Source organism: Nicotiana tomentosiformis, chromosome 4, assembly GCF_000390325.3.
Source record: "Nicotiana tomentosiformis chromosome 4, ASM39032v3, whole genome shotgun sequence".
In the NCBI taxonomy this organism is placed as follows: domain Eukaryota; kingdom Viridiplantae; phylum Streptophyta; class Magnoliopsida; order Solanales; family Solanaceae; genus Nicotiana; species Nicotiana tomentosiformis.
Window position 1 is genome coordinate 129,049,708 of NC_090815.1, and position 25,976 is coordinate 129,075,683.

Genomic DNA, 25,976 nt, shown 5'->3' on the forward strand with positions numbered 1-25,976 from the left:
TATTACTCCGAGGTCTAACTTTTCCTTCTGTTAACCATGTTAGAGTTGCGAACTTATCTCTCGAAATGAGGATGTGACCGTATGGCCTATACTCTTTTGTTGTCTTAAGTCCCATCACCTCTCGTCTCTTTCTTTATTTGACTATAGATTCTGTAACACTCTACCGTTGCCATCCATATATCACATTTCACTTATAATGCTTCATTATCCCTCTTCGTACTTCCCTGCTAATATTTCTACCTATTATTTTATTCTGAAAATTTTAACAAGACATTCTTTCGCTTTTACCTCCCCTTGCTCCATCAACTGGATCTTTGGGCTGCCTAACATTCTCCCTTTCCTAGGGACGAGATCCACACTAAGATAATATTTATCCCTTCTAGGCTTTCCGTGCCTATCTTTGTAGTATTAATATCAAGTTGTACTATTTTAGAGTGCACTATGTGGGTGTCTCACAAGGTGATTTATTAGCACCTTTGTAATATCCTTCGGAAATGTTAACTAATGCAAACAATTCATCCATATTTTTGGTTACTCTAACCCCAGCCAGATCATGATATCTTATCCTTTTCTTATACTACTTTTGTTGACCCCCATGGGGCATAACTAGAATGGGTGTGACTAATTGTACATACCTCTGCTACCATTAAAGGTAACTCAAAATTCTTTTATCTCCCGTCATGAATGGTAAATAATGATAGTCTTCATTAACTGGGTGTCTCATACCCTTCTTCACCTTGCTTCATTTACTTGTTGAGACTTGTACTATCTTCTGAATTCTCATTGCCTTTTACCATAGGGGTGGATAGATATCCTTGCCTTAGGCTCCTTATCAAGAGGCTTACACATTTTAGTACACACATGATGTAACGACCCGGCCAGTCGTCTCGAGAGTTGTAACCCTGTTTTCCCCATTCCTACTTCTTTTTATGTTATTCAACTATATTATGTTATATCGGGTTAGTTGGTTCGAGTCCGGAAGGAACTCAGAGTGAAATGAGATACTTAGTTTCATAATTGAAAATTTTAAGTTGGAAAAGTGGACCGGATATGGACCTATATGTAAACGACCTCGGATTTAAATTTTGATTATTCCAGTAGCTCCGTATAGTAAGTTTGGGCTTAGGAGCGTGTCCGGAATATTATTTGGGAGTCCGTAGAGGAATTAGGCTTGAAATGCCGAAAGTTTTATTTTTGAGAAGTTTGACCAGGGGGTTGACTTTTTGATATCGGGGTCGGAATCCGATTTTAAAAATTGGAATACTTCTGTTATGTCATTTAGGACTTTTGTGAAACATTTGAGGTCAATCGAACGTGATTTGATAGGTTCCGGAGTTGTTTGTAGAAATTAGAAATTTCAAAGTTCATTAGGCTTGAATTGGGGTTTAATTCAGGGTTTTAGCGTTGTTTGAGGTGATTTGAGGATGCGACTAAGTTTGTATGATGTTTTAGGATTTTTTGATATATTTGGTTGAGGTCCCGAGATCCTCGGGTGAGTTTCGGATGGTTAACGGATAAAAAATTGAACTCGAACAGCTGCTGCAATTTCCTTATGTTGGAAATTGCTTCTGCCCAGAAATCGAGCTCAGGGTCGAGGGCCACGATCGAATCCCATATCGAGCTCAGGGTCGAGGGCCACGATCGAAGCCATGATCGAGCCCAGGGTCGAGGGCCACGATCGAAGGCATGATCGAGCTCAAGGCCGAGGGCCACGATCGAAGCCCAGATTGAGCTCTTGGTCGAGGGGCACGATCGAAGCCATGATCGAGCCCAGGATCGAGAACCAGGATCTAGGGGCAGTACCGGGGACCAGGATCGAAGACCTCGATCGAAGGCCAAGATCGAGGTCCAAGGTCTAGGAAGAATCGAGGATGTCTGGGCAAATTTATAAAAACAGGAACTTCGTCCCATTTGCCATTTTTGACAAATTGGAGCTTGGGGAGAGGCGATATTTTGATATATTTTCAAGGAAAACTTGAGGTAAGTCCCTTGTGATCATATATACTCCATAATATTGAATTATCATCGAGTAATCCGACTAGATTACATGATTTTTAGGTGTAAATCAGAGATTGAAACTTAGAAATTTGGAAATTAGATTTGTAGATTTGAGGGTCGAGTTGATGTCGGATTTTGGTAAAATTGGTATAGGTAAACTCGTGGTTGAATGGGCCTTCAGATTTTTATAATTTTTGTCGGGTTCCGAGACGTGGGCCCCACATGTAATTTTTGAGCCAATTTTGGGTTTTGGTCTCATTTTGAAGCTTTTCTTGTGGAATTCATTTCCATTAGCGTATATTGATGGTATTATACTGATTTTGAATAGATTTGGAGCATTTGTAGGTAGAGTCCAAAGGCAAGAGCATTGCGGGGTAGAGATTTGACCGGTTTGAGGTAAGTAAAGATTGTAAATCTAGTCCTGAGGGTATGAAACCCCGAATTTCGTATCATTCTATTATTTTGAGGTGACGCACATGCTAGGTGACAGGCATGTGGGCGTGCACTGTTAGGGATTTGTGACTTGGTCCGTCCCGTAGCAACTGTAAAGTTGCATACTTTTTTGAAACCATTTGATACTTATATGTTTTAGAAAGAATTTCAGTAAATTGGGCTGAATGCCGTGTTTGGGCCTTGCGCCAATGCTGTTTGGACCCTCAGGAGCTGTTTCTTATCATCCTCTCACTGTTTTCGATTGAAAAGCTATACTCAGTCATGTTTATATTTGTTTACTGCATAACTCAGTTTTATGACTCTATTTTGATGCATATAAATATTTTGGGCCGAATGTCCTGTTTTACTGGAATGCCCGAGGGCTTGATTTGTGAGGATGAGTGTGGATCGGGGCTGCCCGCCTGTAGCATACTTGTGACTGAGTGAGGTCGAGGGCCTGATTGGTGAGGATGAGTTTTGATCGGGGCTGCCCTCCTGCAGCATACTTTATTATTATTGCACGTGAGTTATCCATGCAGATTATGGCGCTTGGGCTGAAGGAGCCCCTCCGGAGTCTGTACACAGCCCTAGTGAGCGTAGGTACCTACTGAGTGTGAGTGCCGAGTGCTGAGTGACTGGGAGGCAAGAGTGATTGTGAGGTATGCCCGAGTGGCAAGAGTGATTGTGAGGTATGCCCGAGTGGCATGAGTGACTCTAAGGTATGCCCGAGTGGTTGTTTATGATTTAATCATTTTTTCTCACCTTTGCATTGAGCCTTTGTTTGAAAAACTATTGGAGAATAAAAATGTCTTTAAAATGATTTTTATTAGAACTGGGTTTAAACGAGATATTTGATTCAAATCCTGATTTTTAAGAGCATGTGGTATTTTACTGAGATTTCCTGATATGAACGTTATATGTTTTATTGCTCGTCACTACTGCTCAGTTTTTATTTATTGTTGTTACTTATTGAGTTGGCGTACTCACGTTATTCCCTGCACCTTGTGTGCAGATCCAGGTATGGCTGGACACGGTAGCGATTATTGAGTGTTCTGGTTGCAGATTTTCTTGGAGATAGCAAGGTAGTTGTTTGGCGATCGGAGCCCCTGCTCTTCTCCCTCTTATCTTCCTCTAGTAGTATTTAGCTATTTTTCTAGGCTGAGTTAGCCTTGATATTGTTTGACAGATTATAGTAGATGCTCATGTCTAGTGACACCCCGATGTCGGGCTTTTCTTTTTCGCACTTCTGTTTTTCTTTGATTTGAACTCTTTAAATGGAGGTTTTTATTAAATAACCTTGAAATTATCTTTGAAATGAAAATATCATTTTGTTTTGGAAATGATTCGGCTTGCCTAGTTCCACGATAGGCGCCATCACGACAGGGGGTTAGTTTTGGGTCGTGATAGATTGGTATCAGAGCCTAGGTTACATAGGTCTCACGAGTCATGAGCGAGTTTAGTAGAGTCTTGCGGATCGGTACAAAGACGTCTGTACTTATCTTCAGGAGGCTGCAGAACCTTTAGAAAACTCCACATTCTTGAATTCTTGTCGTGCGAATCTATTGATTCTAGTAACTGAACATCTGTTGTTTAATTCTCTCACAGATGGTGAGGACTCGTGCTACCGGTCAGGAGGGTCAGCTACCAGTACCACCAGCCAGGGCCGCGAGAGGTCGAGGCCGCGGTAGAGGCCGTGGTAGGGGCATAGGTGCAGCCTGTACATCAGTTGGGGCAGTACCTACAGATCCACCGGTTGTCCCGGATTAGGACCAAGTTCTAGTTGTTGATGCACTAGCTTAGGCACCACATGTGCCTTTTGTGATTCCAGGCCTTCAGGAGGCCCTAGCTCAGATTCTGACAGCGTGTACTGGCCTTTCTCAGGCGATCTCTATTTCGATGGTCGCAACCACTTCTCAGGTCAAGGGAGGCACTCAGACTCCCGTCGCTCGCACACCCAAGCAGGTTATTCAGGGACTTCAGACACCAGAGGCACCACCAGCCCATCCGGTTGTTGTTGCTTAGGATTATGTGTTTCCTGCTATGCCTGAGGATGATCAGCGTAGGTTAGAGAGGTTTGGAAGACTTCAGCCATCACCTTTCAGTGGCACAGAGAGAGAGGATGCTCTGGACTTTTTGGACAGGTGTCAGAGGATACTCCGTACTACTTGTATTTTGGAGACTTGTGGGGTCTCGTTCACTACCTTTCAGTTTTCTGGGGCTGCACTCAGATGGTGGGAGACTTACGAGAGGCATAGGCCTGTTGGCACAACACCCCTTACTTGGCAGCAGTTCTCCGTGGTCTTTTTGGAGAAGTTCGTGCCTCGATCTCGCAGAGAGGAGCTGCGTAGACAGTTTGAGCGGCTACGCCAGGGTGATATGTCTGAGACGAAGTATGAGAAGCGGTTCTCCGAGTTGGCTCGTCATGATATCTAGTTGGTTCCCACGGGCAGAGAGAGAATCATGAGGTTTATTGATTGCCTCACTTATCAGCTACAGTTGCTCATGACTAGAGAGCGAGTTTAGGGTGCTACCTTTGATGAGGTTGTCGACATTGCTCGGCAGATTGAGATGGTTCGTGGTCAGGATAGGGTTGAGCGGGAGGCCAAGAGGCCTCGTGGTTAGGGTGGATTCAACAATGCTCCTTTTAGGGGTCAGTTCCAGCACGGTAGAGGTCGTCATTTCAGACATGCTCAGTCAGCTTGGCCATTTCATCGGGGTACATCATCTGGCCATGGTTCTCACAGTTCTCATCAGGGCCACTCATCACTTAGTGCCCTTCCAGTTCAGAGTTTGTCCCGTGCTCCACCTGTTCAAGGTTCTTCTACCAGTCATCCCGGTGCTAGGGGTTCCCTTCAATTTCTGCCGCCAGCACCAGGGAGTTGTTTTGAGAGTGGTGAGCTTGGGCATATGTGGAGGAAGTGTCCTCATCGTCATGGAGGTCTATCTCAGCAGAGGAGTCAGCCTCCGACTACATCCCCAGCTACCTCACCATCCGCCCAGTCAGCTCGGGGTGGAGGTCAGTCGGCTAGGGGTCACCCTAGAGGGGGAGGCAGATCAGGGGGTGGTCAGACCCGTTTCTATGCTCTCCCTGCCAGACCAGATGCTATTGCTTCAGATACTGTGATTACAAGTATTGTCTTAGTTTGCCACAGAGATGCCTCAATATTATTTGACCCTGGTTTCACGTATTCATATGTTTCCTCGTATATCGCCCATTTTTTGGATATGCCCCGTGAGTCCTTAGTTTCATCTGTACATGTATCTACTCCTGTGGGCGATACTATTATTGTGGACCGTGTATATCGGTCATGTGTTGTGATTATTGGGGGTCTGGAGACCCGAGTAGATCTATTATTGCTCAGTATGGTTGACTTTGATGCGATATTGGGTATGGATTGGTTATCTCCATGTCATGATGTTCTAGATTGTCATGCTAAGACAGTGACCTTGGCTATGCCAGGAATTCCGAGGGTTGAGTGGAGCGGTTTTGTAGATTATGTACCAAGTAGGGTGATTTCATATTTGAAGGCTCAGTGCATGGTTGAGAAGGGTTGCCTATCTTATTTGGCTTTTGTGAGGGATGTTAGTGCAGAGACTCCTGTCATTTATTCTGTTCCGGTGGTACGTGATTTTCCGGATGTGTTTCCTGTAGACCTACCGGGCATGCCGCCTGACAGGGATATTGACTTTGGTATTGATTTGGTGCCGGGCACTCAGCCCATTTCTATTCCACCGTACCGTATCTCCTTGATAAGGGGTTTATTCGGCCTAGTGTGTCACCTTGGGGTGTACCAGTTCTATTTGTGAAAAAGAAGGATGGTTCCATGAGAATGTGTATTGATTACAGGCAGTTGAACAAGGTCATAGTCAAGAACAAGTATCCTTTGCCTCGTATTGATGATTTATTCGACCAGCTTCAGGGAGCGAGGGTGTTCTCCAAGATTGATTTGAGGTCCGGTTATCACCAGCTGAAGATTTGAGATTTAGATATTCTTAAGACAGCTTTCAAAACCCGATATGGCCATTATGAATTTATGGTGATGTCTTTTGGGCTGACCAATGCCCCAGCAGCGTTCATGCATCTGATGAACAGTGTATTCCAGCCCTATTTGGACTCATTCATCATTATATTCATTGACGACATCCTGGTGTACGCTCATAGCCAGGAAGAGCACTCTCAGCATTTGAGGCATGTATTGCAGAGATTGAAGGAGGAGAAAATTTATGCAAAGTTCTCTAAATGTGAGTTTTGGCTGAGTTCAGTAGCATTATTGGGGCACGTGGTGTCCAGTGAGGGTATTCAGGTGGATCCGAAGAAGATAGAGGCGGTGCAGAGTTGGCCCAGACCGTCCTCAGCCACGGAGATTAGGAGCTTTCTTAGTTTGACGGGTTACTACCGTCGCTTTGTGGAGGGATTTTCATCTATTGCATCGACCTTGCCCAAATTGACCCAAAAGGGTGCTCCATTCAGGTGGTCGGATGAATGTGAGGAGAGCTTTTAGAAGCTCAAGATTGCTTTGACCGCAACTCCAGTGTTAGTTTTGCCATCAGCTTCAGGTTCTTACACCATGTATTGTGATGCCTCAAGGATAGGCATTGGTTGTATTTTGATGCAGGAGGGTAGGGTGATTGCCTATGCCTCGCGCCAGTTGAAGACCCATGAGAAGAACTATCCTATCCATGACCTTGAGTTAGCAGCCATTGTTCACGCCTTGAAGATTTGGCGTCATTATTTGTATGGGGTTCATTGTGAGATCTATACTGATCACTAGAGTCTGCAATAGCTATTAAAGCAGAAGGATCTTAATTTGCATCAGCGAAGATGGTTTGAGCTCCTTAAGGACTATGATATTACTATCTTGTACCATCCGGGGAAGGCCAATGTGGTGGCCGATGCTTTGAGTCGCCGGTAGAGAGTTTGGGGAGTTTAGCCTATCTTCCAGCAGTAGAGAGACCTTTGGCATTAGATGTTCAAACCTTGGCAGGCCAGCTTGTCAGATTAGATATTTCGGAGCCTAGTCGGGTATTGGCTTGTGTGGTCTCCGGGTCTTCTCTTTATGACCGTATCAGGGAGTGTCAGTATGATGACCCTCACTTGCTCGTTCTTCAGGACAGGGTTCAGAGAGGTGATGCTAGGGATGTGACTATTGGTGATGACGGGGTGCTGAGAATGTAGGGCCGGATATGTGTGCCTAATATAGATGGGCTTCGAGAGTTGATTCTTGAAGAAGCCCACAACTCGCGGTATTCCATCCATCCGGGTGCCGCGAAGATGTACCAGGATTTGAGGCAGCACTATTGGTGGAGGCGGATGAAGAAGGATATAGTTGGGTTTGTGGCTCAGTGTCTAAACTGTCAGTAGTTTAAGTATGCGCATCAAAGACCGGGTGGCTAGCTTCAGAGGATAGAGATCCCAAAGTGGAAGTGGGAGCGGATCTCTATGGACTTTGTAGTTGGTCTCCCATGGACTTCGAGGAAGTTCGACGCTATTTGGGTTATTGTGGATCGGCTGACCAAGTCCGCGCACTTTATTCCAATTGGTACTACTTACTCTTCAGAGCGGTTGGCTAAAATTTACATCCGAGAGATCGTTCACTTGCATGATGTCCCAGTTTCCATCATTTCAGATAGGGGTACTCAGTTCACATCGCAGTTTTGGAGGGCTGTGCAGCGAGAGTTGGGTACTCAGGTTGAGTTAAGCACAACTTTTCACCCTCAGACGGACGGGCAGTCCGAGCGCACTATTAAGATATTGGAGGACATGTTGTGTGGTTGTGTCGTTGAGTTTGGGGGTCATGGGACCAGTTTCTGCCACTCGCGGAGTTTGCATATAACAACAGTTATCAGTCGAGTATTCAGATGGATCCATACGAGGCTTTGTATGGGAGGAGGTGTAGATCTCCGGTTGGATGGTTTGAGCCGGGTGAGGCTAGGCTCTTAGGTACAAACTTGGTCCAGGACGCATTAGATAAGGTGAAATTGATTCAGGAGTGTCTTCGCACGGCGCAGTCTAGGAAGAAGAGCTACGCGGATAGAAAGGTCCGTGATGTGTCTTTTATGGTTGGGGAGAAGGTTTTGCTGAAGGTATCACCCATGAAGGGTGTTATGATGTTTGGGAAGAGGGGCAAGTTGAGCCCCCGATTCATTGGGCCTTTTGAGGTGCTTCAGAGGATAGGAGAGGTGACTTATAAGCTTGCCTTGCCACCCAGCTTGTCGAGTGTGCATCCAGTGTTTCATGTTTCCATGCTCCGGAAGTATATTGGAGATCCGTCCCAGGTTTTGGATTTCAGAACGGTTCAGTTAGAGGGTGCTATGACTTATGATGTGGCGCCGGTGGCTATTTTGGATCGGCAGGTTCGAAGGTTGAGGTCAAAGGATATAACTTCAGTGAAGGTGCAATGGAGAGGTCAGCCAGTGGAGGAGGCCACTTGGGAGTCCGAGCGGGAGATGCGGAGTAGATATCCATGCCTATTTGAGACTCCAGGTATGTTTCTAGACCCGTTCGAGGACGAACGAATGTTTAAGAGGGGGAGGATGTAACGACCCGGCCGGTCATTTCGAGAGTTGTAACCCTGTGTTCCCCATTCCTACTTCTTTTTGTGTTATTCAACTATATTATATTATATCGGGTTAGTTGGTTCGAGTCCGGAAGGAACTTGGAGTGAAATGAGACACTTAGTCTCATAATTGAAACTTTTAAGTTGGAAAAGTGGACCGGTTATGGACCTATATGTAAATGACCTTGGATTTGAATTTTGATGATTCCAATAGCTCCGTATGGTGATTTTGGTCTTAGGAGCGTGTCCGGAATATTATTTGGGAGTCCCTAGAGGAATTAGGGTTGAAATGCCGAAAGTTTTATTTTTGAGATGTTTGACCGGGGGGTTGACTTTTTTTATATCGGGGTCAGAATCTGATTCTAAAAATTGGAATACCTCTGTTATGTCATTTAGGACTTGTGTGCAAAATTTGAGGTCAATCGAACGTGATTTGATAGGTTCCAGAGTTGTTTGTAGAAATTAGAAATTTCAAAGTTCATTAGGCTTGAATTGGGGGTGTAATTCATGGTTTTAGCGTTGTTTGAGGTGATTTGAGAATACGAATAAGTTCGTATGATGTTTTAGGACTTTTTGGTATATTTGGTTGAGGTCCCGAGGGCCTCGGGTGAGTTTCAGATGGTTAACGAATAAACAATTGAACTAGAACAGGTGCTGCAATTTCCTTCTGTTAGAAATTGTTTCTGCCCAGAAATCGAGCCCAGATCGAGCTCAGGGTCGAGGGCCACGATCGAGCCTAGTGTCTAGGTCCACGATCGAAGGCATGATCGAGCTCAGGGCCGAGGGCCACGATCGAAGCCCAGATCGAGCTCATGGTCGAGGGGCACGATCGAAGCCATGATCGAGCCCAGGATCGAGAACCAGGATCGAGGGGCAGGAACGAGGACCAGGATCTAGGACCTCGATCAAAGGCCAAGATCGAGGGCCAAGATCGAGGTAGAACCGAGGATGTCTGTGCATAATTATAAAAACTGGGACTTCATCCCATTTGCCATTTTTGACAAATTGGAGCTTGGGGAGAGGCGATTTTTGATATATTTTCAAGGAAAACTTGAGGTAAGTCCCTTGTGATCATTTCTACTCCATAATATTGAATTATCATCGAGTAATCCGACTAGATTACATGATTTTGAGGTGTAAATCAGAGATTGAAACTTAGAAATTTGGAAATTAGATTTGTAGATTTGAGGGTTGAGTTGATGTCGGATTTTGGTAAAATTGGTATGGATAAACTCGTGGTTGAATGGGCTTTCAGATTTTTGTAACTTTTGTCGGGTTCCGAGACGTGGGCCCCACATGCAATTTTTGAGCCAATTTCGGGTTTTGGTCTAATTTTGAAGCTTTTCTTGTGGAATTCATTTCCATTAGCGTATATTGAGGGTATTATACTGATTGTAAATAGATTTGGAGCATTTGGAGGTAGAGTCCAAAGGCAAGAGCATTGCGGGGTAGAGATTTGACCGGTTTGAGGTAAGTAACGATTGTAAATCTAGTCCTGAGGGTATGAAACCCCGGATTTCGTATCATTCTATTATTTTGAGGTGACGCACATGCTAGGTGACAGGCGTGTGGGCGTGCACTATTGGGGATTTGTGACTTGGTCCGTCCCGTCGCAACTGTAAAGTTGCATACTTTGTTGAAACCATTTGTTACTTATATATTTTAGAAAGAATTTCAGTAAATTGGGCTGAATGTCGTATTTGGGCCTTGCGCCAATGCTGTTTGGACCCTCAGGGGCTGTTTCTTATCATCCTCTCACTGTTTTCGATTGAAAATCTATACTCAGTCATGTGTATATTTATTTACCGCATAACTCAGTTTTATGACTCTATTTTGATGCATATAAATGTTTTGGGCCAAAAGCCCTGGTTTACTGGAATGCCCGATGGCTTGATTTGTGAGGATGAGTGTGGATCGGGGTTGCCCGCCTGCAGCATACTTGTGACTGAGTGAGGCCGAGGGCCTGATTGGTGAGGATGAGTGTTGATCGGCTTTTCCCGCCTGCAGCATACTTTATTATTATCGCACGTGAGTTGTCCGTGCAGATTATAGCGCTTGGGCTGAAGGATCCTCTCCGAAGTCTGTACACACCCCCAGTGAGCGCATGTACCTACTAAGTGCGAGTGCCGAGTGACTGGGAGGCAAGAGTGATTGTGAGGTATGCCCGAGTGGCAAGAGTGATTGTGAGGTATGTCCAAGTGGCACGAGTGACTCTGAGGTCTGCCCGAGTGGTTGTTTATGATTTCATCATTTTTGCTCACCTTTGCATTGAGCCTTTGTTTGAAAAACTATTGGAAAATAAAAATATCTTTAAAATGATTTTTATTGGAAATGTGTTTAAACGAGATGTTTGATTCAAATCCTGATTTTTAAGAGCATGTGGTATTTTACTGAGATTTCTTGATATGAACGTTATATGCTTTATTGCTCGTCACTACTGCTCAGTCTTTATTTATTATTGTTACTTACTGAGTTGGCGTACTCACATTACTCCCTGCACCTTGTGTGCAGATCCAGATGTGGCTGGACACGGTAGCGGTTATTGAGTGTTCTGATTGCAGATTTTCTTAAAATTTGAGGTCAATCGGGCTTGATTTGATAGGTTTCGGCATCAGATGTAGAAATTTGAAGTTTTAAAGTTCATTAGGCTTGAATCGATGCGCGATTCATTTTTTTTGCATTGTTTAATATGATTTAAAGGCTTGTCTAAGTCCGTATAATATTTTAGGATTTGTTGGTATATTCTGGTGGGGTCCCGGAGGCCCCGGGTGTGATTCGGGCTTGAATCCGAAACAAAATTGGACTTGGTGCATAGCTGAAGGATTGCTGTGTCTGGTCCAATCACACCTGCGCATTTTGGGCCGCAAGTGAGGCATCACAGAAGCAACCATCGAGCTACAAAAGAGAAATTTAGACTGCCCCGCTGAGACCGCAGATGCGATCAGAGTCCCATAGAAGCGGACTCTCAGAAGCAGGCATTTGGCTGCAGAAGCGGTGCTAGCTTGGCCCAGCTGGGATTGCATGTGCGAGGTAAGGGCCGCATCTGCGCATCCGCAGATGCGGAGGCAAGACCGCATAAGCGAATGGGATGACCTGGGCTATGGTTGCAAAAGCGGGATATTCGTCACAGATGCGAGCTCGCAGGTGCGAGCCCTGGTCCGCAGAAGCGGAAAGCCTGGCCATAAGTGGATTCCGCACCTGCGTTGATTTTTCCGCATGTGCGACTGGGAGCCCGCAGAAGCGAAATCGATAGGCAGAAAAGGGCCAAGTCTGAGAGTTTGATTTCATTCTCCATTTTTGAACCAAGAGAGCTCGAATTGAGGCGAAATTTCGAGGGTATTTCAGAGGAATCATTTGGGTAAGGATTCTTGGCTTGTTTTTTATTAATATCCATTAATCCATCATTAATTTCATCATTTAATTAAGTTTTTGGGTTGAGATATTTGGGAGAAAAGTTGGAAAGTTCTTAAACCCAATTTTGCGATTTTGATTGAGAGTTTTGTATAGGATTTGAGTAATTTTGGTATGGGTGAACTCAAGGTTGATTGTGTGTTCATATTTTTTGTGACTTTTACTCGATTCTGAGACGTGGGTCCGGGTCGACAGTTTGGGCTAATTTCTAATTTCTTCCTAAAGTCTTGACTTCATTAATTAGATTAGCTTCTTATAGCTATATTTATGGTATGTAATTGCATTTGGCTAGATTTGGGCCATTCGTAGTCGGAAAGTCGAGGAAAAGGCATTCTTATTGACTGATTGGGCTTAGATTGAGATAAGTGGCTTACCTAACCTTGTATGGAGGAAATCCCTTTAAGATTGGTACTATTGTGACAAATTCTGTGATATGTGAGTGTCGTGTATGCGAGGTGACGAGTGTGTAGACATGCTAATTGTTGAAAATCCGATTTTTACTGACATTAACTTGTTATATCATAAATAAGTCATCCCAGCATGTGTAGTTATCCTATTTAGTCTAATATCGTATGCCCACGTATCTTAAATGCTTATTTGAAATTTGTGCAGCATGCTTAGTTGAATTCCTGTGTTTCTTTAATTTGTAATTAGTCTTTAATTGTAGGATTTCTTGATGTTAATTGTTTTTTTCATCGGTTTTGAGCTGTGTGTTTACTTTTTGGACTACGAGGCGGTACCTCGAGATATTCCCGTTACATATTTATTTTTGGGGCTACGAGGCGGTACCTCGGGAGATCCGCGTTGCATATTTACTTTTGGGACTATGAGACAGTACCTCGGGAGATCCCCTGTTGCATATTTATTTTTGGGACTACGGGGCAGTACCTCAGGAGATCGCTTGTTGAGTATTTACTTTTGGGACTACAAGGCGGCACCTCGGGAGTGCCCCCTGTTGTTTACCCCTATTTGCTGTGTAGTTTCCTCTTCTATATTTCTCGTTATTTAATTCTCAGTCTTTCATCATATTACTATATCTTCTGCCTTAAATTTATTATATTCCAGTGGGGCCCTGACCTGACCTCGTCAATACTTTACCGAGGTTAGATTCGACACTTACTGGGTGCCGTTGTAGTGTACTCTTGCTACTCTTATGTACATATTTTGTGTGCAGACCCAGGTACCTCCTACCAGCCCCACTATTAGTAGAGAGTCGTGCTGCCGCAACGAATACTTCAAGGTATATCCGCCAGTGTCCGCATACTTTAGAGTTCCCCTTTATCCTTTTATGTTGTTATTATTTATTTGTTTTCTAGATACTAATGTATGGAGAAAGTTAGAAAAATTCCTTAGAGATTGTGACTTGTGACTACCGGGTCTTTGGGAGATGTTATACTCAGAGTTGTTGGTTTTACTTGTATATGCCGAGTGGTAGTTTTCAAGTTTTATCTATCTATCTATCTATATCTATCTACTGATGTTGTTAAGGTTTAGCTGTTATTTCTGTTATTATTTTAGTTATTCTGCAACTTTTAGGCTTACCTAGTCTTAGAGACTAGGTGCCTTCATGACATCTTACTGAGGAAGATTTGGGCCGTGACAGTGAGGCCCCTCGAATTTTCTATTGGTCCGAGGCCATAAGCACGCTCACAAGCCGCTTAATTATCGTCTTTCCTTTCCACGAGAGGTTAAGGATGTGAACAACTTAGATGATCATGATATTCAGTGTATGAAGTGTATTGGATGTTGTTAGGGTCTAAGGAGATCCTTAGAATTAAGACAAGTTGAAAGATATGCAATGGGCCAATGTTTCAAATAAATTCCCATAAGCTACGACTTCAAACACATGCAACTACCAAAATATAAAGACTTAGGTAATCATATACCTATAAAATTAAATCCCTTTGAGTGTAGTTTCCAACGCATCAAACCATTTGTCATTTCGATGTTCCTATAAAACGTTATAGGCGTCTTACTGAAGACAAGCATGTCAGAATAATAGGTCGCGTTTTGGGAGCCCAAGAGGGCGCTAGGCGCGAATCAAAACGCCAAAAGTCAGAAGTAAAATTTTGGGGCATTTTGGGTGGCGCTGGGAACGGCCCGTGACACCAAAGGCGTGGAATTGAAATAAAAGGGATGAGCAGAGAGAAAATAGCCTCATTCTTTAAAGATTAAACCTCCCCTATCGTCCTCAAGTCATCCAAGAGTTCTCCTACTACCTAAGGTGAGTTTTTAAGTGTGTTTTTATGATGATTTTCCTTATCACTAGTTACAACAAGGTTTTGATAGTATTCCGTAGGATTTCTTCAAACTTTCAAGAACACCCCAAAAGTAGTCTTTCAAGATTTGGTCTACAAGAGGTATGTCTACCATCTCTAACTAATTAATGGTGATTATTTATGTACAAAATATGTGTTAGGACTTATGGAATGGTGATTGGAAGCAATGAGTGCCCAACCTAGGTGTGTTGGTATTGTAGAGATTGTAAAATGAATTAATTGATAAGATTTGTGGGTTGGGGCTGAATTGTTGGGCACACATGTGCTAAGGGAAGTTGTGGATGGCCTAGAGACGATTGTCAGGTGAATCATTTGTGTGGAAGGTGGTTGTTAGGTGAAAAAATTCCATTGAAGGAGGTTGTATAAAGATATGCACATTAGATGTTTGATAAAATGTCTAAATGACTTAAAGTATAGAAATATTAATAATATTGGTACAATTGTGTTGCATTTTTGTAGATTGAAATTTGTCTAGTGTGGTGGACCATCGTAGTATTATTAAGGGGCGAATTTTAGATTTGAGCTGTCCGAAAGTCAATTTAAGCAAGAAGGTTATTTTGGAATATCGGCCTCGCTTCGTTAAGGTAAGTGTCTTGTCTAACTTTGTGGGGGGGGAGGGGACCACCCCTTAGGATTTGGGATGATTGTGTCATTAGTGTTATGTGAAAGTTATGTACGCGATGTGACGAGTGGGTACACAACCTATATGTGGTATTTGACCGGTTTTGACCGTTAGGTTCCTTTTATATAATTGATTGTAAATACCATTTCATGATTATAACTTTTGTTGTTAGAATTGTTTGTATGTGCTTTACTTGTGATTGTTAGCACATGTTCCATCATTGTTGTCAAGTTCACCCTTATATGCTAATTGTTGATTGTAATCACTCGTTGAATTCATGCGTTATTGTTAATTGATTCTCATAAATTATGCCTTGGATTATAGATTGACATTTCCTTGTTATTTGATTTCGTGAGCTATCGTGTAGCATCGTCATTTCTCTTAATTTTGTGGTATGTCATAGTTGGTTTTAAATTGATTTAATATTAAGAGGGATCGAGTTGCACGACGCAATGAATATAATTTAATATTGAGTGGGATCGGGTTGCACCCTGCAAAAAAATATAATTTAATATTGAGTGGGATCGGGTTGCATGCCGCAACCGATATGATTATTATTGTGAGGGATCGGATTCACGCCGCAACAAATGTACAAATATCAAATTATTGTGATATTAAGGTTAATGTTGATTGTGATTCTCAAGATACATTTCATGCTAGGACGGTTACTGTGGTTCCTTAAATCACCTCATTGTATTTTGATTATAATTAATTAATCGTCAATATATTAAAAATGGATCAATATGGACTTATTGTGTGAGTCATGCATCCTATGTGATATGTTAAATTGCTTAGAATTTAGCAAAAGTAAATAAAAGAATTTCAAGCTATTCCACTTGTGTGTCTTTCAAAAATAAAAACTCATATCTTGTTCAAACATTTACTAATTTAAATGGTGATTATATTGTTACTCTAATTGATACCCCAACTTCCTCATTATCATATTGTCGTGTAATTGTGTGAAAAATGGATAATACATTTTACTTTAATAAAACCCATATTTATCTCGTTAAAATTTAATTGAATGTCTTAATTTTCATAAATACAATATTATATTGGATCTCATATTTTTCTATACTAAATTCAATTGATATTCTATTTGCACAACCTCTCCACTATTTTACCTTATTTAAATACTAAATTGGCTTAATAACTTATTTGATGATTTACTATGTTCAAGTTGGAATTATGTTTAAATTATTTATCATTTCATGGTAAGGACGAGAGTAAAAGTACGAAGGGTGATGCCGTACTGTTTTTATATTATATTTGTACTTTGACTGTGTTGTTGCTCAATTGCTTAAATGTTTGCTCGATGCCTTCCATGATCTCATTATTTTCAATGTTGATTTGTATTGGAAATTCTTCTATTATTGGTCTTACATTGATATTCTTTCCTTGTTAGTTTGATGTACTATTTTGTACAGGTTTAAATGTCCGGTAGGTGTCTTTCCTGGCTTCGTCACTACTCTACCAAGGTTACGCTTGATACTTACTAGGTACCGCTGTGGTGTACTCATACTACTATTCTAGATATTTTTGTGCAGATCCAGGTACGCTAGAGTTATTGATATTCTTGTTAGTTGATCGAGCATTGTTGTGAAGACTCAAGGTATACTTGTTGTCGCGTTAGCAGGCTTCGGAGTCACCTTCTGATATTTGTTTTGTAATGATGATTCTACTCTGGAACCATTGCATTTAGGTATTTTATAGTAAACTTTGTAGAGTTTATGACTTGTACTATCGGTTTTGAGATTGTAAGAAATTTCTATTTCATATTTAATAATTCTTGGTTAAGTTACCACTAATTCAGTAAGTGTTAGGCTTACCTAGTCCCTAAGACTAGGTGCCATCACGACAACCTACATAGGGAAATTTGGGTCATGACAATAAGTGCCATCACGATATCTAAGGGGAGATTTTGGGTCGTACTCGGCTAAAACTTGGTGATGTTTTTATATAAAATAAATAAAAGTGATTTTAAACAATGTACTTTTGGATATTACATTTGAGATGCTTTGAAGGGATTTTAAACTTGATCATGATTAATTCAATATATACTTTTAAAAGGAAACATAATCTTCTTATGTTTATCTAATTAAATGATAGAGGTAGTAACCTTACGCAACATTTTCAATTGAATATGTTGAATTGATTTTGAAAAGCTATGGCTATAGAGCCCTTATTGTTGACGGTTAAGGTTTTGCATATTTGCGTGTGGAGATATATGTATGAGAAATAACAAAAAAAAATGACTATAGGTCTTGTTTACCCGAAATATGGTACAATTAAATTTATTCGTGGTTTCTAGACAAATGAATCAATTAGATCCCAAAAGATAATGAAGTAATCGATTTAGCTATAAGATATTTAGCTCAAAACATAGATGAAATGATAGATTCGAAGAGCCCGGGAACAAGATTTCACGGCACAATTGTAATAAGATTTATAATAGAGAGGGAGAGATAAGGTATTGAATTGTTGTGTGGAATATAGTCAATAATATCCAGAAAACCGGTCCCTTACAATGATAGTTGAGCCTATTATTTATATCTCAGTGGGCATAAGGGTCGGGCACACCATTAGTGAAAATTATTGGAGTGTGATAATGAAAACTTAACGGTAAACATAAATGCTCACATTTCTTTAATGAGTCGTTACTCTTTAATGTTGTGGAATATTTTTCATTATATGCCACCGGGCGCAACATGCTTAATGCCCTTATGAACTTGCCTTTCTCGGTGACACACAAGGTAGCTGTGCCCGATTTTCCATCCTCCTGGTGTTGATTCCACGCGTCCCCTTCTTCGGTGGCCACGCAACATACCGTATTCTACCCAATACAGATAGTCCCCCTACTTTTCGGTGATATAACTTTGTGTTACCTGGAAGTTGGTGAGAATCCTCTTTTGGCCGGAATTACTATAATTTATTTTGTAAGTTATTGACGGTTGTTTAGACGCCCATCGATCCGCATTTAATGCCAAGAACACGCGTCTTCTGGTGATTTAGCATACCTTCTGCCGGTTATCGAGGTAATTAGAGCCAAGTATTTTAGCGGCCCAAAAATTAATCTATAAGTATCAACTCCCTTTTCCTTTGGGACTTATGAGTTGCTTGACCTTCCAAACTGCATTCTTGCTCTACATCACTTCTCTAATCTTTTCCAAACACAATTTGTTTTCCCGATATATCGGAGCGAGTGACCCTCCCAGAGAGGTCTTCACATATTTTTACACATACCTCTTTACCTTGGGTACGTTTTCTTTGATTGAGGATCTTAATTCCGTGATAGCAAAATTTTGCCTCCACTACCAGGTATGTTTGGAACAGGTAAGCCCCTATATGTGGAGGATGGTTTCCTACCTTGGCGCTTGTGCTCTGAAACATGAGAAGAGTCGACCTTGGCCCACATGATGAATTTGTATTCCCCCAAGATCTTCTGCGTGGGAATGATAAATCTTTGTAATCGTGGTTACCATGCTTTGATATCCAGCATGGATGATGACAATGACCGAGGGTGGATGGAACGGTTTGTTGCAATTTCCTCCGGTGACATTATTCCAACAACGACCTCATCCTTTCCGGTTGCTTGGAACCGTTCCCGTAAGTTTCTTTCATTACATTCTCCCCTTCGAAAATGTTTTTTTACATATGTATTTATCTTTCAAATTATGTATGCTATAGCGATCCGATGGGTCCCACTGGCGGTAGGAGGCTTGGATCGGTGGGTTCAAAAATCTTTGGACATCACCACACCTGAAATTCACTTCTGGAAAGAACTGTCCATCAAATATGGGTGGAAGGCCAAAAATTATGGTAAATGTAATTCGCTTTGCTTTAATATCTATATATTCGAATTTTTGCTGAATCCCCTGACTTGTTTGCCAAATTAGGTCTACCCCCGGGCTCAGTCGAAATCCCCGAAGAGGATATTTTGGTCGACCCCGCCGATGCGGTGAGGCTGCTCCAGGAGGAGCTTGCTCGAACGGGTGCCTCCGGATCTGCTCCGAGTCCCCGGCCAAAGAGAATACGTTCCTCTATGGCCGGGGAGAAGAACAAGAGGGAAAAGGTTGATGCCCCTAAATCATCCCCGGTGGCGACTTTGGCCGGCCCTCCCCCGGGTCGGTCGTAAACACCGTAGTGATTGATAATGAAGAAGCTAGTGATACAATGATCGTTATCTTATCAACCTTCTTCGCCACCAGCGGTTGTTACATCTTTTCCATCTTCATCCACGCTTCCAGCAACAACCTCATCTCCAAAGGCCGCATCTGGCCGTGCTGAAGGCGTTCCTCCTCCTTAGTCCCCTATTCATGGGAATATAGGGCAAAATTATGCTGCCCCTTCAGAGGATCCTCAGATGATGAGGAATGTTACACTTTTAGTTTCTACCGGGTGCAACCTTCTTTCCCGGCCGGTGGAGCTTGCAAACTATCTGAAACCTTTGGCTTCAGAGAAGGACTAGAAAAAAATTCAAACATTCTCAGGATAGTGTTTGTTTAACAATGCCATGCATAATGCTGCAATAATATGTTTCTTTCTCTGCTATTTTTCAGCTTTCAAATGATTTCATTTTAAGTCTTACCTTTTCTTATCTTGCAGGCTAATTTTCCTGCTTCCAAGGGGCTTCAAAGTTTAATCAGTGAGAAGGAGGAGCTCTCTTCTGAATGGGATTAGCTATTGGAAGAGCTGGACCAGACCGCCCTTCGCCTCTCAGAACTTGAAACTAGGGCCACTGAGGCCATCGTTTTGGAGGCCCGCTTGCAGCAAATTAAGCAGGAAGTATAGATTTTTAGCCCTGAGATAGGGCGGCTGAGAACTAGGTTGAATGAAGTCAAGTCTAAATAGGCCGAGGTTCAGGATGTCATTCTTGTTGCCAATGATAGTGAAGTTGCTGCCGCTGAAAAGGTGGCTAACTTTGAAGCAGTCTTGAATTCTATGGGCGAAGAGCTTACTGCTACAAAGGCAAGATATGCCCGATTGGAGGAGAAGAATAAGAAAACTATTGAGAATAACAAGCTCTACAGTTCAACTGTCTGAGATCTTGATGTTAGTCTTCGATCTGCTAGGTACGCCCGGGATACTCTTTACACTGAGATCACCGAGCTCAAAGAGAAACTCGAGCACTGAGAGTCTTCCCTCGTTGTCGAAAAGACTTACACCATGTACTACATGGGGATAAAAACCTTGGAAGAAGCCAAAGCTGGCACTATCAGTTTTGATGCCGAAATTGCTAAGGCACATAAGCTTGTGTTGACTGCAAAATGTGGACTCCCAGCACGGTCTGACGCTTCAGGTTCTTCTGATTCTATTTCAGAGATTTTGGATACTGAAGAAGAGTTGGAATACGACGATGTCGAAGACCCAGTTAGAGAAGATGCCGAGCCATCGGTAGCACCACCTACTGTTCCCAGGGATGCATATACTTCTCTTCCTCCCGGTTCCGGCGATGCTGTAGTTTAGCTTTTCCTTTTTCTATTTTGTATTTCCTTTTGGTACATCTTTATGAACAAAGACTCATAAAGATGTGTTGTTGCTTAAATATTTGGCTGAGTCCTACTTTTGCTTGGATATATGTGAAAGGATTTTAATCCTTGTGCATGTTTTCCTGCTTTTCTGCATATGGTCTCAGATATATTTTCTTCGATGCACTTTGTTTCTGAGGAAACCCCCTTTTCGAGAGGGTTACAATAGATATTCATGCAAGTCTGTTTTTGCGTCTTTTTCATATGTGGATGCGAGTGTATTTTCCCCGATAGCATTTTGATTCTAGGCATACATTCTTTCGGGATCAACCCTTCAACGTGAGGGTTTTTTTACAAGTATTTGCCCAAGTCTGCCTTTGGCGTATTTTTCATATATGGCTACGGGTGTATTTTTCCCCGATAGCATTTTGATTCCGGGCATTCATTCTTCCGTGATCAACCCTTTAACGTGAGGGTTGTTTTATAATAGAGGGCCCTCTTATGTTTACGCTGCTCTTAAAGAGGACGTCTCATATTCATTACGACACTAGCATTTGAAGTACTTGTTTAACTTTCAAATGATAACATTACCTCATCATTCGAACAAGAAACAAGATTTTAGTAAAAAGGGCTTTACTTTATCCCTTATGTTTTCAGAGTTTTACATAAGCATTTTGCTATGCAAAAAATTGCCATGACTTGTGGTTATGTTGTACAACTTGTTTCTACGGGGTTGTCTGTGCATTTTCCGGCCCCGATGATACGTTTTGTTGGCGGAGTTTTGTTCTCGGTAGACGTGGCATTCAGTGTTGCCTAGTATACATTTTGTTGCCGAATTTTCGTTCCCGATACATATGGAAGTCAGTGTTGCCGAGTATGCATTTTATTGCCGGATTTTCATTCCCGGTAGATGTGGCAGTCAGTGTTGCCGAGTATTCTCATGTGTCTCCCCACAGAGTTCTAATGTGATGAATATGAATTGGAATATTGGAAGTCTTGTTCCACCAACATATTGCTAGGTAATCCCTCCATTTGATAACATATGTTGCTTCCCCTTAGGAGTCCATGCTATCGAGTAGAAGGATACCCAGCAGCCCTTTAGTGGTCTATGCTCGTGAAGTATCAGCAACATCTGTCAGGTAGTAGAATTTACTTCTCAGTGGGAATATGGTATCGAAACAAAGATTATCTTATCGTCCCCAAGTGAACACCTATTTACTTGCCATGTCATCGAAGGTCTCACTGCTTCTATCTTCGTATTATGTTTTTACGTTTGCTTGCTATTTCTCAGCATTAATATTTTTTTAGGTGAGCCACATTCTAGTTGCTGGATAACTTGTCCCCGTTGTGGTTTTCTAACTCGTATGACCCTTTACCAATGATAGCTCAAATCCGGTAAGGGCCTTACCATGTTGAGGCTAACTTGCCGGAATTCAGTTCTCGTGTGTTCTGAGTCACCCTCCTCAAGACTAAGTCCCCTACTTTGAAGTAACGAAGGTTGGTTCTTTGATTGTAATACCGCTCCATCCTCTACTTTTGAGTTGCCATTCTGACATGTGTCAGGTCCCCGTGTTCCTCGAGAAGTTCTAAGTTGATTAGTATTGCCTCGTTATTTGATTCTTCATTTGCCTAGGAATACCTTAAAGTGGGCTCCCCCAATTCCACCATATCAAAGCTTCCGCGCCGTACACGAGGAAAAAAGGAGTTTCTCCTGTGCTTGATTTGATAGTTGTCCGGTAGGCCCATAGTACCCCTCCCCCTCCCTCCCCCCCCCCGTCAATTCTTTGAGCCATCGGCCTTTTGCTGCTTCTAGCCTTTTCTTTAGATTTTGCACAATTGTTTTGTTTGTTGACTCTGCTTGTCCATTTGTGCTTGGATGGTAAGGTGACGAGGTAATCCTTTTTATCTTCAAATCTTCAAGGAATTTTATAACTTTTGCACTGATAAAGTGTGGCCCGTTGTCGCATGCAATCTCCTTAGGTATTCCGAACCTGCATATTATATTCTCCCACGGGAAGTCGACTACTTCGCATTCTCTGATCTTTTGGTAAGGAACTACTTACACCCATTTGGAAAAATAGTCAGTCAAAATTAAAAGAAATCTTACCTTTTTCGGAGCCGGTGGTAGTGGTCTGACGATGTCCATCCCCCATTTCATAAATGGCCACGGGGACATAATTGAATGCAGCGTTTTGCTGGTTGATGTACCAGTCGTGCATGGTGGTGGCACTTATCACATTTTCGTACAAAGTCATTGGCATCTAGATCCATACGGGGCCAATAATACCCTGTCCGGACTAATTTCAGCACAAAAGAATCTGCGCCCGAGTAGTTGACACATATTCCTCCAATTTTTACATATGTGGGTAGCGAGTTTATGCTCCCGATAAAATTTTGCTAACGTAATATTTAGGGAATTGAGTACCTTCCCCCCCCCCCCCCCCCCGCGGACTAAAACTGCGCTTAACATAACTTCTGAGACCGCCGGGTAGACCAACAAGAGAAACAGAGGGCTTGATAAATATTTCTTCAATTCCTTCAAGGCTTGTCGATACTTTGGCGTCCACTCAAAGTTATTTTCCTTTTTAGTAGTACGAAGAAGCGATGACACTTTTCTGATGATCGAGAAATGAAACTGCTCAAAGCCGCTAATCTGCCTGTGAGTCTCTGTACTTCCTTTATGTTGAATAGTTGATCCGGGATATCCTCTATGACCTTGATGTTTTCAGGATTCACCTTACTTACTCTTTGTGAGACCAAGAATCCTAAGAATTTACCTAAACCGACCCCGAATGCACATTTTTTGGGGTTAAGCATCATATCATTCTCCCTCAGTGTGTCAAACATTTCTTGAAGGTGTCTCAGGTGGTTACCTGCATCTAGAGACTTAACGAGCATATCGTCTATATATGCTTCCATAGTTTTTCCTATTTGTTTTTCGAACATATTATTTATGAGCCGTTGGTAAGCGGCTCCGATATTTTTTAGTCCGAATGGAATTACGTTGTAACAGTATGTACCAAAATTTGTAATAAACGAAGTCTTTTCTCGGTCTTCCAGGTTTATCTTAATCTGATTATACCCGGAATAGGCATCGAGGAAACTCATTAACTCATGCCCGGTTGTAGCGTCGATCATTTGATCAATATTTGGAAATGAGAATGAGTCATTTGGGCATGCCTTATTAAGGTATTTATAATCTACGCACATGCAAAATTTATTATTTTTTAGGAACTACTACCACATTAGCTAGCCATTCTGGAAATCTTACCTCTCAGATTGAACCAATCCTAAGTAGGCGGGTTACCTCTTATCTAACAAATTTATTCCTTACTTCTGCAACAGGGTGCTTCTTTTGCCTTACCGGAGATATGCTTGAATCCAAGCTTAAATTGTGCACGGCTATCTCTATTGGGATTCCTGTCATATCGTTGTACGACCATGCAAAACAATCGACATTAATTTTAAGGAATTCAATAAAATTTGACCTGAGCTTCGGGTGTAGCCCTGTTCCCAAATGGAACTTCCTTTCTGGGAATTTTTTGAACAGTTCAACCTACACTAGCTCTTCTACCATGGATTCGTTGCGTTTGTTTCTTCCGGTACCTAAAAATACCTTGGTACATGATATTGCTCCAACTCTCCTGCCTTTGGGGAAACTTCTTCTGGTTCGGGGTCGGGAGTCGGTTCCGATAAATGCTATGCCACATGTTCTTTTCCTTTGTTGTGGGAGATTGAGATCGCATTCATCCCCCTTGATACTGATTGATCACCTCTTATCTGCTTGATCCCCTCAGGTATTGGAAATTTTAGCGATTGGTGTTACGTTGAAGGCATAACGTTTATCTCATGCAGACATGGCCTTCCCAGGATGATGTTATAGCCCATGTCCCCCATCTACTCCTTGAAAAAGAGTTGTTTTCGTTAAGCCCTCGCCATATGTAAGCAGTAAAATTTCACCTCGAGATGTCACGCTTGCAAGATTGAATCCAGCAAGGAGCTTTGTTGCCGGGATGATGTTCCTAGTGAGTTTAGCTTGATCTAGAAATCTCCATTATATCATATTGGCGGAGCTTCCTAGATCCACTAAAACACATTTAATTTTGAGATTTAATACATTTAAAGAGATTACTAGTGCGTCATTGTGTGGCAGTAGTAATCTGTCCGCGTCTTCATCTGTGAACGTGATATAGTCTTCCCGGAGCCTCGTACTATGAGTTGTCGATACTTTTGTCTTCTTTGTAGCAGAGAAAGTGATACCATTAATATCACTCCCTCCAAATATCATGTTTATTGTTTGGCGTGGAGGTTCCTCTTTTTCTTTCGGGGTTTGCGTGTCGCCCCTGTCTTGAACGTAGTTGTTTTTGGCTCGGTCACTCAAGAATTCTCTAAGGTGACCGTTTTTAACAACGTTGCCACTTCTTCACGGAGGTACCGACCGTTTCTAGTCATGTGACTATTAGTTTCGTGGTATTCACACCATAAATTTGGGTCCCTCTAGACGAGATTAGACATCATCGATCTCGAGAACCGTGCCTCTTTGATATATCTCATGGACGACACTAACTCCACCATACTGATGTTGAAGTTATATAATGATAACTTTGGATAGGAAGGACCTCGTGGCCCCGGGGTTTCTCTATCTTGTAGCGATCTGTTATTTCGCCCACGATCAGTTCTCCTATCATTAATAAATTTTTCTATAGACCGGAAGCTCCTGCCATGACCTTTTGTCTGCTCGTAGGGTAGAAATTGGCCCCTTGAAACTCGTCTATTTGAGTCGACACCATCTTTCTATTTTTCCTAGTCCTTCTCTCGTCCCTTTATCGATGACGTGAAGTCAACCTGATCGTCTTCGATCCTTATCTTTGACTCTTACCGGTTGTGGACATCTATTCAAGTTGTTGCTTGGAACCCGAGCAGACTTTCCTTAAATTTAGAGAAGCATCTAAACTCCTCGAGTTTAAACTCTTAGTGACCGCTACAGCTGCTCATTCGTCCGGGATGGCTGGTAACAACATCCTTTCCTTTAGGAACCAGCTAACGAATCATCGTAATAACTCGGATTCTCCCTGCGCGATACTGAATATGTTGGAATTTTGGGCTTGTACCTTTCTGGCACCGGTATGGGCCTTGATGAATGAATCCGCGAGCATTTGAAAGAATCTATGGAATGTTTGGGCAATAATGAGTACCACATAAAGGCTCC

At 42.2% G+C, this 25,976-nt stretch overlaps 1 pseudogene; it reads right to left on the bottom strand.

Moving 5' to 3' along the window:
• Positions 1 to 18,858, bottom strand: part of LOC104090112 (protein ROH1D-like) — a 37,481-nt pseudogene extending 18,623 nt beyond the window's left edge.
• Positions 18,859 to 25,976: the final 7,118 nt, after the last annotated feature.